A 13,663-nucleotide genomic window follows, 5' to 3' on the forward strand; every position below is an offset into this window, starting at 1 on the left:
ACTGCCCTGGCATTCTAGGGGCCCAAATGTGTGGTAAGGAGTTTGAAATCAAATTCTGTAAAAAATGACCTGTGAAATCCGAAAGGTGCTCTTTGGAATATGGGCCCCTTTGCCCACCTAGGCTGCAAAAAAGTGTCACACATCTGGTATCTCTGTATTCAGGAGAAGTTGAGGAATGTGTTTTGGGGTGTCTTTTTACATATACCCATGCTGGGTGAGATAAATATCTTGGTCAAATGCCAACTTTGTATAAAAAAATGGGAAAAGTTGTCTTTTGCCAAGATATTTCTCTCACCCAGCATGGGTATATGTAAAATGACACCCCAAAACACATTCCCCAACTTCTCCTGAGTACGGAGATACCAGATGTGTGACACTTTTTTGCAGCCTAGGTGGGCAAAGGGGCCCATATTCCAAAGAGCACCTTTCGGATTTCACAGGTCATTTTTTACAGAATTTGATTTCAAACTCCTTACCACACATTTGGGCCCCTAGAATGCCAGGGCAGTATAACTACCCCACAAGTGACCCCATTTTGGAAAGAAGAGACCCCAAGGTATTCGCTGATGGGCATAGTGAGTTCATGGAAGTTTTTATTTTTTGTCACAAGTTAGTGGAATATGAGACTTTGTATGAAAAAAAAAAAAATAAAAAATCAGCATTTTCCACTAACTTGTGACAAAAAATAAAAAATTCTAGGAACTCGCCATGCCCCTCACGGAATACCTTGGGGTGTCTTCTTTCCAAAATGGGGTCACTTGTGGGGTAGTTATACTGCCCTGGCATTTTCCAGGGGCCCTAATGTGTGGTAAGTAGGTAAATGACCTGTGAAATCCTAAAGGTGCTCTTTAGAATATGGGCCCCTTTGCCCACCTAGGCTGCAAAAAAGTGTCACACATGTGGTATCGCCGTATTCAGGAGAAGTTGGGGAATGTGTTTTGGGGTGTCATTTTACATATACCCTTGCTGGGTGAGAGAAATATCTTGGCAAAAGACAACTTTTCCCATTTTTTTATACAAAGTTGGCATTTGACCAAGATATTTCTCTCACCCAGCATGGGTATATGTAAAATGACACCCCAAAACACATTCCCCAACTTCTCCTGAGTACGGCGATACCAGATGTGTGACACTTTTTTGCAGCCTAGATGCGCAAAGGGGCCCAAATTCCTTTTAGGAGGGCATTTTTAGACATTTGGATACCAGACTTCTTCTCACGCTTTGGGGCCCCTAGAATGCCAGGGCAGTATAAATACCCCACATGTGACCCCATTTTGGAAAGAAGACACCCCAAGGTATTCAATGAGGGGCATGGCGAGTTCATAGAAAATTATTTTTTTTGGCACAAGTTAGCGGAAATTGATATTTTTAATTTTTTTCTCACAAAGTCTCCCGTTCCGCTAACTTGGGACAAAAATTTCAATCTTTCATGGACTCAATATGCCCCTCACGGAATACCTGGGGGTGTCTTCTTTCCGAAATGGGGTCACATGTGGGGTATTTATACTGCCCTGGCATTCTAGGGGCCCTAAAGCGTGAGAAGAAGTCTGGAATATAAATGTCTAAAAAATTTTACGCATTTGGATTCCGTGAGGGGTATGGTGAGTTCATGTGAGATTTTATTTTTTGACACAAGTTAGTGGAATATGAGACTTTGTAAAATAAAAAAAAAATAATTCCGCTAACTTGGGCCAAAAAAATGTCTGAATGGAGCCTTACAGAGGGGTGATCAATGACAGGGGGGTGATCAATGACAGGGGGGTGATCAATGACAGGGGGGTGATCAATGACAGGGGGGTGATCAGGGAGTCTATATGGGGTGATAACCACAGTCATTGATCACGCCCGTGTAAGGCTTCATTCAGACGTCCGTATGCGTTTTGCGGATCCGATCCATCTATCAGTGCATCCGTAAAAATCATGCGGACATCTGAATGGAGCTTTACAGGGGGGTAATCAATGACAGGGGTGTAATCAATAACAGGGGGGTGATCAGGGAGTCTATATGGGGTGATCACCACAGTCATTGATCACGCCCCTGTAAGGCTTCATTCAGACGTCCGGATGCGTTTTGCGGATCCGATCCATCTATCAGTGGATCCGTAAAAATCATGCGGACGTCTGAATGGAGCTTTACAGGGGGGTAATCAATGACAGGGGGGTAATCAATGACAGGGGGGTGATCAGGGAGTCTATATGGGGTGATCACCACAGTCATTGATCACGCCCCTGTAAGGCTTCATTCAGACGTCCGGATGCGTTTTGCGGATCCGATCCATCTATCGGTGCATCCGTAAAAATCATGCGGACATCTGAATGGAGCTTTACAGGGGGTTGATCAATGACAGGGGTGTAATCAATGACAGGGGGGTGATCAGGGAGTCTATATGGGGTGATCACCACAGTCATTGATCATGCCCCTGTAAGGCTTTATTCAGACGTCCGTATGCGTTTTGCGGATCCGATCCATCTATCAGTGCATCCGTAAAAATCATGCGGACATCTGAATGGAGCTTTACAGGGGGGTGATCAATGACAGGGGTGTAATCAATGACAGGGGGGTGATCAGGGAGTCTATATGGGGTGATCACCACAGTCATTGATCATGCCCCTGTAAGGCTTCATTCAGACGTCCGGATGCGTTTTGCGGATCCGATCCATCTATCAGTGCATCCGTAAAAATCATGCGGACATCTGAATGGAGCTTTACAGGGGGGTAATCAATGACAGGGGGGTGATCACCACAGTCATTGATCATGCCCCTGTAAGGCTTCATTCAGACGTCCGGATGCATTTTGCGGATCCGATCCATCTATCAGTGCATCCGTAAAAATCATGCGGACATCTGAATGGAGCTTTACAGGGGGTTGATCAATGACAGGGGGGTAATCAATGACAGGGGGGTGATCAGGGAGTCTATATGGGGTGATCACCACAGTCATTGATCATGCCCCTGTAAGGCTTCATTCAGACGTCCGGATGCGTTTTGCGGATCCGATCCATCTATCAGTGGATCCGTAAAAATCATGCGGACGTCTGAATGGAGCTTTACAGGGGGTTGATCAATGACAGGGGGGTAATCAATGACAGGGGGGTGATCAGGGAGTCTATATGGGGTGATCAGGGGTGATCAGGGGTGATCAGGGGCTAATAAGGGGTTAATAAGTGACGGGGGGGGGGGTGTAGTGTAGTGTAGTGGTGCTTGGTGGTACTTTACTGAGCTACCTGTGTCCTCTGGTGGTCGATCCAAACAAAGGGGACCACCAGAGGACCAGGTAGCAGGTATATTAGACGCTGTTATCAAAACAGCGTCTAATATACCTGTTAGGGGTTAAAAAAATCACATCTCCAGCCTGCCAGCGAACGATCGCCGCTGGCAGGCTGGAGATCAACTCTCTTACCTTCCGTTCCTGTGAGCGCGCGCGCCTGTGTGCGCGCGTTCACAGGAAATCTCGCGTCTCGCGAGAGGACGCGCCGGCGCGTCCACCCAGAAGAGCAGGGCCGCCGCAAAGACGCAATCCTGCGTACGGCGGTCCTGAGGAGGTTAATTAGATGACTAGAGTGTGACACTTTGAGCCTAGAATATTAAACCTTTTCACAATATTCTAATTTTAAGCTGCATTACTGAAATAAATGGACTTTTCCACGATATTCAATTTTTTTTTGAGTTTCACCTGTATGTCAATCGTGTATGTTTTTAAACCGTAAAAACATATTGCAAGATATCGCTCAATGTACCCGATTATAGTTCTCAAGTGCTTAGGACTGTTTCACACGAGCGAGTCCATTGCGGGAATCACGCTCCGCTCTGGACTTGCAGGAGCGCACGGCATGATCATGATTTATAATGCTATGTGTCTCTGCTTGACCTTATTTCTACAGAATCATACTGACAGCTTTATGTCACTATGATTCTGTGGAAAAAAGACCATGCAGAGACACCTAGCATTATAAATCATGATCATGCCATGCGCTCCTGCAAGTCCAGAGCGGAGGATCACACTCACACACACACACACACACACACACACACAGAGCGTGATTCCCGCAATGGACTCGCTCGTGTGAAACAGCCCTTACTTTTGACTCTGTCTGTCATTCTTTATGTTTCTGTGTTTTTGAGTTTTTTTTTTTGAAGGACAGAATAGCGTAGCCTGCCATGCTTTTCTGACCTGCAAAAAAAGAAAAAAATAGAAACATACTTCTTTTACGTTGCAGTCAATGACAGATGGTTTGAAAAGTAAGACGTTACGTTTCCATTATTAAGCGTATCAGTCTTTTTAGACTATGCCTTCAAATCTTCAGATCATCAAATCTTTATTTAAAAAAAAAGGTTTCACAAAAAACGTAGAAATTACATAAAAAAAAACTAAAACTGACAAACATTTTGAAATGTATGCACATTTGTCAATATACATATACATTAAAAAAAGAAAGTTTGCACGTTTGTATATATATATATATATATATTTTTTTACATATGTCTAAGGGTACTTTCACACTTGCGGCAGAGGATTCCGGCAGGCAGTTCCGTCGCCAGAACTGCCTGCCGGATACGGCAATCCGGACGCAAATGGATGCATTTGTCAGACGGATCCGGATCCGTCTAACAAATGCATTGCAATACCAGATCCGTCTTTTCGGTTGTCATCCGGAAAAACTGATCCGGTACTTAACTTTTTCACATTTTAAAAGGTCTGCGCATGCGCAGACCGCAAAACCCGATCCGTTTTTCCGGAACACTCGGCATTAATGCATTTCAATGGAAAATAATGCCGGATCCGGCATTCCGGCAAGTGTGCTGCAGTATTTTCTCCGGCCAAAAAATGTAAGAGGGACTGAACTGATGCATCCTGATGCATACTGAACGGAATGCTCTCTATTCAGAATACATTAGGATAAAACTGAGTTTTTTTCCGGTATTGAGCCCCTGTGACGGAACTCAATACCGGAAAATAAAAACGCTAGTGTGAAAGTACCCTAACATGTATGTTAAACATACAACAAAAATGCGATTTGAACAGCCCCTTATTGTTATGTTTGTAAACAAAAGAGGAAATTTGTAGCAAGTCCAACGAGTAATCAAATAATTAGATGGCAACTTATTTAAAGGGTCAATGGGTTTTCAGAAAACTTGTGATATATCATAGTGACATAGTAAGGGCGCATTTACACAGTCTGTGCAGCCATATTTATAGTGCATTTCTTTCCTAGCATATTCATAAATGAATTTATCCTGCCTCTTAATATCAACTACTAATGTCCAATATTAGAAAATATCAAAGTTCAGTTTGGCAATGCCAACTTTGTTCCATTTACCCATCTTAGCATGAGCATGCATCCCACAGACCAAGGTATTGCAATGTTAATTGAGCACTTTTGGAGTTGTAATAATTGCTGTACTGGGCTTTCTTAGGAAACTGAAAAAAAATCCCATGATAATCCCATGACACTGACCGTGGCAACATCCTAGCAGCAGCCCCTGCATCATAACTCCCAAAAGGGTGTACATACCATAGAGTGTGGCTGCTGTGTGGGCCCAGCCCTGGTTGGTGTCGTCCTATACGCAATTAGAATGAAAGACGTGCAGTAAGCCCCAGAGAATCCGGTGTAAAGGATGGGAGTGGTATTTGCCCCGTTGAGCTGTTATGTCATGGTGTACTCCCTCAGACCAGTCCTCGCTGGGATTGATGCAGTGGAAAGGTGGTTTGAAGAATCAGACCAGAACTAAAAGTATTAAAGGCTTTCTTTACTCAGTGCAAAATAGAAATTGTAGTACATCTAGCAGCAACTTATACAAAGGGCATTTCTGTCCTCAGTCGAGGTATGGTGGCTAAATTAGTGGCACTTAATGCACCTCACATATGCTATCCTGTAGATAAACCTCTCTTGCACTTCTGGCTAATAGCTATAAGCTGACACTTGTGGATTTAGGTGTCCACTGTATAATGCAGACTTAACCGCCTCACGTCCGCCCATAGGATATAAACGTCCTATGGGTGGACGTCTATTTCTGACAGCACGTTTTAGAACGTCCTGTCAGAAATAGCAGCTGCACGCTAATCGTGCAGCTGCTGATCGGGTTGCCCGCTGTCAGTGACAGCAGGGCAACCCTAAGAGAAGGCAGGGACAGTGCCCAGGTGTCCCTGCCTTCACGATCGCTGCAGACACAGCGCTCACTGAGCGCTGTGTCTGCAGAGCAGGAAGCGCTGTGCGCTTCCTGTTCCGGCCCGGCGGTCATGTGACCGCCGGGACCGGAGAGTGCAGGAGCTGTGTGAGGTCTCTCAGAGACCTCGATCAGCCCTGCTCTGAGGCTGTACAGCGCTGGATTGCTGCTGTACAGCCTCTATAGGGGTGCATTTGTCCTGTAACTGGGGCTACTATGTCAGCCCCAGTTACAGGAGAAATCAACAGTGAAAAAAAAAAAAAAGTGAAGTAAATGTCCCCCAGAGGTCTTGTATGACCTTATGGGGGACGAAAAGTGTAAAATAAAATAAAAATAAAATAAAGGGTTGAAAAAAAAAAAATAAAAAAAAGTTTCACATGTAAAAAAAAAAAAAATCCCAAGTAAGGAATAAAAAAAAAAATTAAAAATAGAAAAAATAAAATAAAATAGACATATTTAGTATTGCCGCGTCCGTAAAAACCAGCTCTATAAAAATATCACATGACATAACCCATCGGGTGAACACCGTAAAAAATAAATAAAAAAAACTGTGTCAAAACAAGCAATTTTTGTCACCTTGCATCACAAAAGGTGCAACACCAAGTGATCAAAAACGCGTATGTCCCACAAAATGGTACCAATAAAACCGTCACCTCATCCCGCAAAAAATGAGCCCCTACATAAGAAAATCTCTCAAAAAATAAAAAAACTATAGCTCTTAGAACATGGAGACACTAAAACATCATTTTTTTGGTTTCAAAAATGCTATTATTGTGTTAAAGTGAAACAAATAAAAAAAGTATAAATATTAGGTATTGCCGCGTCCGTAAAAACCAGCTCTATAAAAATATCACATGACCTAACCCCTCGGGTGAACACCGTAAAAAAAAAAAAAAAAACTGTGTCAAAACAAGCAATTTTTGTCACCTTGCATCACAAAAGGTGCAACACCAAGTGATCAAAAACGCGTATGTCCCACAAAATGGTACCAATAAAACAGTCACCTCATCCCGCAAAAAATGAGCCCCTACATAAGAAAATCTCTCAAAAAATAAAAAAACTATAGCTCTCAGAACATGGACACATTAAAACATAATTTTTTGGTTTCAAAAATGCTATTATTGTGTAAAAATTTATTAAATGAGAAAAAGTATACATATTAGGTATCGCCACGTCCGTAACAATCTGCTCTATAAAAATGTCACTTGACTGAACCCCTCAGGTGAACGCTGTAAAAATAAATAAATAGAAACTGTGCTAAAACAACCAATTTTTTGGTCACCTTGCCCCATAAAGTGTTATAATGAATGATCAAAAAATCATATGTACCCAAAAATAGTACTAATAAAACTGGCACCTTATCCCCTAGTTTCTAAAATGGGGTCACTTCTTGGGAGTTTCTACTGTAAGGGTGCATCAGGGGGCTTCAAATGGGACATGGCATCTAAAAACCATGTGGAGTTCCTTTCCTTCTGCGCCCTGCCGTGTGCCCATACAGCAGTTTATGACCACATGTGGGGTGTTTCTGTAAACCGCAGAATCTGGGTAATAAATATTGAGTTTTGTTTGGCTGTTAACCATCGATGTGTTAAAGAAAAAAATTGATTAAAATGGAAAATCTGCCAAAAAAGTGAAATTTAAAAATTTGATCTCCATTTTCCTTTAATTCTTGTGGAACGCCTAAAGGGTTAACAAAGTTTGTAAAATCGGTTTTGAATACCTTGAGGGGTGTAGTTTCTACAATGGGGTCATTTATGGGGGTATCCACTATGTAGGCCCCACAAAGTGACTTCAGACCTGAACTGGTCCTTATAAAGTGGGTTTTGGCAATTTTCTTAAAAATTTGAAGAATTGCTTCTAAACTTCTAAGCCTTCTAACGTCCTAAAAAAATAAAATGACATTTCCAAAATGATGCCAACATAAAGTAGACATATGGGGAATGTTAAATAATAAATATTTTATGAGGTATCACTTTCTGTTTTAAAAGCAGAGAAATTGAAATTTAGAAAATTGCAAATTTTTCAAATTTTTGGGTAAATTTGGGATTTTTTCATAAATAAAGGTGAAATATTTTGACTCAAATTTATGACTATCATGAAGTACAATGTGTCACGAGAAAACAATCTCTGAATGACTTGGATAAATAAAGGCGTTCCAAAGTTATTACCACATAAAGTGAGATATGTCAGTTTTGCAAAATTTGGCCTGGTCAGGAAGGGGGCAAAGGGCCCAGATGGGAAGTGGTTAAGGTGCATTTACATGGCTCGATTATCATCTTTCCTGACAATCTGCCCATCTAAATGTGCCGCCGATCACTCAATGGATGAGCGAAGCGCTCGTTCATCGGGTGATCCAGTCGTTCATGCAGGCACACCAATTATTGTTTCTGGGCAGCAGATCATGCTGTCTAAAAAGCGATCTGCTTCTCAAAAACAGTGCAGCTCTATGAGGATGAGTGATTGAATTATCGAGCCCTTGTTCCCATACTGTAAAGGAGATTGCATATAAATGTAGTGGTCTCCTTCACTGAACAAGCAGCCGACTGTCTGTAATAAATGCTTCCTTACTGACAATCGGCTGCTCCTCGACCAGTGTAAACCTGCCTTTAGAGTTGGTCTAGCCTGGATGTTATCTAGGTGATAGGTGTCTAAACCATCATAGCTCACCTGCAGCAGGATCTGTAAAGCTGTGGCTTGCTGGTCACTCTGCTGTCTATATCATGCTGTAGCTTTTAGGAAAGCTGTATCTTGGTGGTCTTGCAGTCTTTTCTAGAATTAGATGACTTGATGGTACCTAAGACCCTTGAAGTAGGAGCTCCTAACTCTGCTTCCTCTCTATACACTGTCTAAACTAAAACTCCCCCTCCTGGCAGGAAGCAGGACCAGCCTATTCCTATCAAGAGGGGAGTAACGGGGAGGTTAACCCTGTTCCTGCCAACCATACCACATCTGTTGGTGTGCATACATAATATAATACATGACATAACATTGTAAAACATAACATTTGTAGGTATGAAATACTGCACATGAAGACAGGAAATAGGACCAAGGGTCTTGGAAAGAGCATTGAGGTGAAAACAAACACTAATCCTGACTGTCTTAGTTGAAAAACCCAGCTCTATAATGAGGAGCCCATTTTAGTACCCCCTCCATGTTACATTTACTGCAGAGCCCCTTAATATTTTTTCCCATTTCCCTGTAATATGATCTTTATTCTAGTTTTTCAAATCCTTGAAATTGAGCTACCCCAAATAATTCTGGGTTGTTAATACAGTGTTGCTACACATCGTCTGTCATGCAGTTCAGTCAGGCCAGGAAGTAGACATTGTGGCGGCATCTTTTCTGTCTTTTCATGGGGCTTGATTTGGACCACCGCTTCTCCTTTGTGTGAACTTCTACTGGTGTGTAGCTTCCAACGGAAATCAAGGTATTAAATGACTCAAAAGGAAGACAGAAATGACTGTTGTTGCTTCCATGATAAACATATACTTCCCTTTTTTAAATAAATGGCACGCCAGTCACATTTTCCTGTGTGGTTTCTCAATGTGCTGCGCGCTCTGCCAGCAACCAACTATGTGCTAAATTGGCAGTGCCCACATCCCACCTGCTAGAAGTTTAACTCTGAAGGCACCTCTCATCTTTCTATGTTCTAAAAGACAAAGAGCTCTGAGCATTGTTTTTTTTTAATATAATTCAGTATACGGTATTAATACGGTAAACGGTATATAATTCAGTGTAAGTGCTAATAAATGTGTACCCTGTGTGCCCACATTGGTGCCATCTTAGGTCACATTATTGTGTTGAGGTTAAACAATAACATTACATTTTCCACATTACATATATTTTCTGAAAAATATCCTAAAGGAGAGATAAAAATGAATACAAATATGCAACAAAGCTCAGTGCAAGCAGCAACTACTGTATATAAGCATGACTAATGTAGAGAGCATGTGTCAGTAGGATCAACCCATTAAACCATACATAATGCCTAGTAGGGTGATTCTCCTGAGTGAAATGACATCTCATTTCTGTTCCTCGATTGTGCTGTTCATAAAAAAATTAAATAACTTTAAATTAGGTCTCCATTCTGCATTTAGAGCCACTCTCCCCCCATGTCCTTGATTGACAAGGCCAGGCACCTTACCTGGCCCCATAATTTCATGCCTGTCCTGTAATTCGCACAATTGGTGCATGCACAGCGCATCTGCCTATACTTCCCCAGCAGCGGAGATGACTACTGCACATGTGTCGATGACATCATCCTCTACCAAGTAGAGGGTACATTTGGTGTTGTTCAGGTGAAGAGTGACATCATCAGCATGTGCAGTAGTCATTTACACTGCTGGGAAAACAGAGGCAGATGCACTGTGCATGCATTGATAGTCCAGTGATGGCTAACCTCTAGTACTCCAGCTGTGGTGAAACTACAACTCCCAGCATGCTCCATTCATTTCTATAGAGTTCTGAGAACAGCCAAGCAAGTGTGCATCTTGGGAGTCATAGTTTTGCCACAGCTGGCGTGCCGGAAGTTAGCCATCACAGGTGTAAACTAGCAGAAAGAGGGATGGTGGAGAGGCTCTAATTGTAGAGCAGAAGAGCTCTGGTCCTCAGAGGGCCTCAGACCTGCTCCTCGGTGCACGGAAGGCCTAATTGACATATTAATATACTGTAAAGTTATTTTTCTCTCAGGAATGGGGTAACGGAGAGACATAAATGAGGTATCGTTTTACTTAGCAGGATCAACTCTACCAGGCATTCATAATGCCTGGTTTAATAGGATTGATACTGCTTACATACACTCTTTAAAGGAGTTCTCTGGGAATTTTGAAAATGAAAATACCTAAATATTACTTCTTTATAAATATATAATGGCTTGTTTTGTCTGGGGAGCAATCATCAAGAGAAATAAAATGGCAGCCATCCTATTAGTACACGCAAAACCTGTCCTAATCACACAGCAGGACAAGTTACTTCACAACACTGAGCTAAAGAGCTGCCTCATCCTCCTCTCTGCTCTACTCGTCGGGATTATGATCCTAAGTACAGCTGATAAGAACTTTAGCTGAACCTCTTAAGGAATGGAGTTCATGAGGAGACATGAAGTACAGAGAGGATGGACAGGACAGACTTTGGTGTTGTGGAGCTGTGCTAATAGAGACTGCATACAACTGCTGCTGCTCCTTAGCCACATCTTCATCTCCTCTCATCACTTCATGTCTCCTCATGAACTTCATTCCTACACAGATTCAGCTGAAGATCTTATCATCTGTAATCAGGACCATAATCCCTGACAAGTAGAGCAAAGCAGAGAGGTGGATGAAGCAGCTCTTTAGCTCAGTGTTGTGAAGTAACTTGTCCGCCTGTGTGATTAGGACAGGTTTTGTGTGCACTAATAGGACGGCTGCCATTTTATTTCTCCTAATGATTGCTCCCCATACAAAACAAGCCATTATAGCTAATGAAAGGTATATGAGAATATATTTATAATGAAGTAATATAAGTATTTTCATCTTCTAAATTCCTGGAGAACCCCTGAAGGACCGGGGCATTTTCCATTTTTGAGCTTTCATTTTTCACTCCCCGCCTTCCCATAGTCCTAACGTTTTTATTTTTCCAGTCACATAGCCTTATTAGGGCTAATTTTTTGCGGGACAAGTTGTACTTTCTAATAGCATCATTTACGTTTGCATACCATGTAGTAGGAAGCAGAAAAAAAAATTCCAAATGGGGTAGAATTGAGAAACTGTACACTGTACACTATGCAGTAAAATTGACCTCTTATCTTTATTCTCCAGGTCAGTACGGTTACAACAATACCATACTTGTATAATTTTTCTTGCATTTTAATACTGGAATTTTTTTTTTATTATAACCATAGTCTGACCCCTATAACTTTTTTGTAGTTATGTGTATGGGGCTGTGTGAGGGCTCATTTTTTTTGAGACGATCTGTTCTTTTCAGTGATACCAATTTGAAGTGTGTGCGACTTTTTGATAACGTTTATAAAAAAAAAATTGGGTAATTGAAGTGACAAAAAATTGTAAATTGTTACGCCATTTGCCGTATGCCATTAATATTGTTATATTTTAATTGTATGGGCAGTTTCTCATGCGGCGATGCCCATGATGTTTATTTTTTTTATTGGTTAGGTATTTTTATTTTAAGGAAAGGGGGTAGTTTGAACTTTTATTTTTTTTATTTTATAATTGTAAAAACTTTTTTTTACTTAAAAAAAAAAATATTTTTTAAGTCACCTTGTGTCACAATAACTGCCAATCATTAGATTACCCATTGTGTTCATTGATGGCTATATAGACATTATTGAACACTTCATTTGCACTATACCAATACAATGCTGCCACCTAGTGGCATGTATTGGTATATTCCTGAAATAGGTACCGGAACGGAAGCGCTCAACTTCCGCTTCTGGACTGCGAAAATGCCGTGGTCACATTTGACCACGGCATCTAAAGGGTAAAATGTATGCGATCAGTGGCTGATCGCATACGTGTGCTGCGGGTCTCTGCTATTTAAAATAGCAGAAACCCGGCGGCTATGGCCCCCGCTGCACATGCGAGCGGGCGCCATGTTTAGGGACCGGACTTTCGCCGTGCATATACGGCGGAGGTCATTAAGTGGTTAAGAGGGACAGGATACATGATAGGATACGTCAGATAGGATACGTCAGCAGATCAACTGACAGGACCCAATGACAATGTAACGAGTCACTTATCAATGTCCGAGAGCAACAGATCATTTTACAAAAATGAAGCAATAGTTAAAGGCAGAATTTGAAAAAAGGATGTGCTATTTTTCTAGATACAGCACCTTTGTTGTCCAGGCTGTGCATGGGGATGAGCTGGACACAAACTATGGACAGATGTGCTGTTTAAAGTAAAAAAAACAGATCCTTTATTTAAATTTTTGCCTGGTCTCTTAGGCCAGGTGAGAGCACATCTCACCTGCAACTGGAATTTATACAACTGAGACATATTTATCATGAGGATAATATTTTTTGTCACTTTTGCTTGAGTCTGTGTTGGCGTACTTTATGCCATAATGTTAAATCTGGTGAATCTCTAACCAAACATTTCTGTCTAGAAATGCTACTGCGGTTTTTTATGCCAACCCCCTTCCCCCCTACTGGAATAAGTTTACTACTTTTAGAGATAAACCTGGAATAAAACTAATTAACAAAGCTAACCACATCCACTTTTTGACCATTTTTCTTTTTCAAAACTGGAGTGAGAGGTGTAAAAAATGCAAACAGTTGCACATTTTTGCACAAAAAGCCCAAAAACTTGAGACTTTTCAAAACCAGAATTCTGGAGTGCAGAGAGTGGTAATATTTCTACCTGTAAGAATGTATTCACAAGGCCAAGTGCGGCCGGTTAATTGCTGTCCCTGTGACGGCCACGGTTCCCCGACTGATTGTGGCTCAGGAAAGCTTCCTTCCAGACAATCAGCTATACATTGGAGCATCTAAACCCACCTTTA

General features: G+C 41.6%; 1 protein-coding gene across 1 annotated transcript in view; it reads right to left on the bottom strand.

The window, feature by feature from the left end:
* PLA2G10 (phospholipase A2 group X) overlaps positions 1–13,663 on the bottom strand; it is a 37,141-nt gene that overhangs the window by 16,364 nt on the left and 7,114 nt on the right. The gene's annotated exons all lie outside the window — the stretch shown is intronic.

This window comes from Bufo bufo, chromosome 7 (genome assembly GCF_905171765.1).
Source record: "Bufo bufo chromosome 7, aBufBuf1.1, whole genome shotgun sequence".
NCBI classification, from domain to species: Eukaryota; Metazoa; Chordata; class Amphibia; order Anura; family Bufonidae; genus Bufo; species Bufo bufo.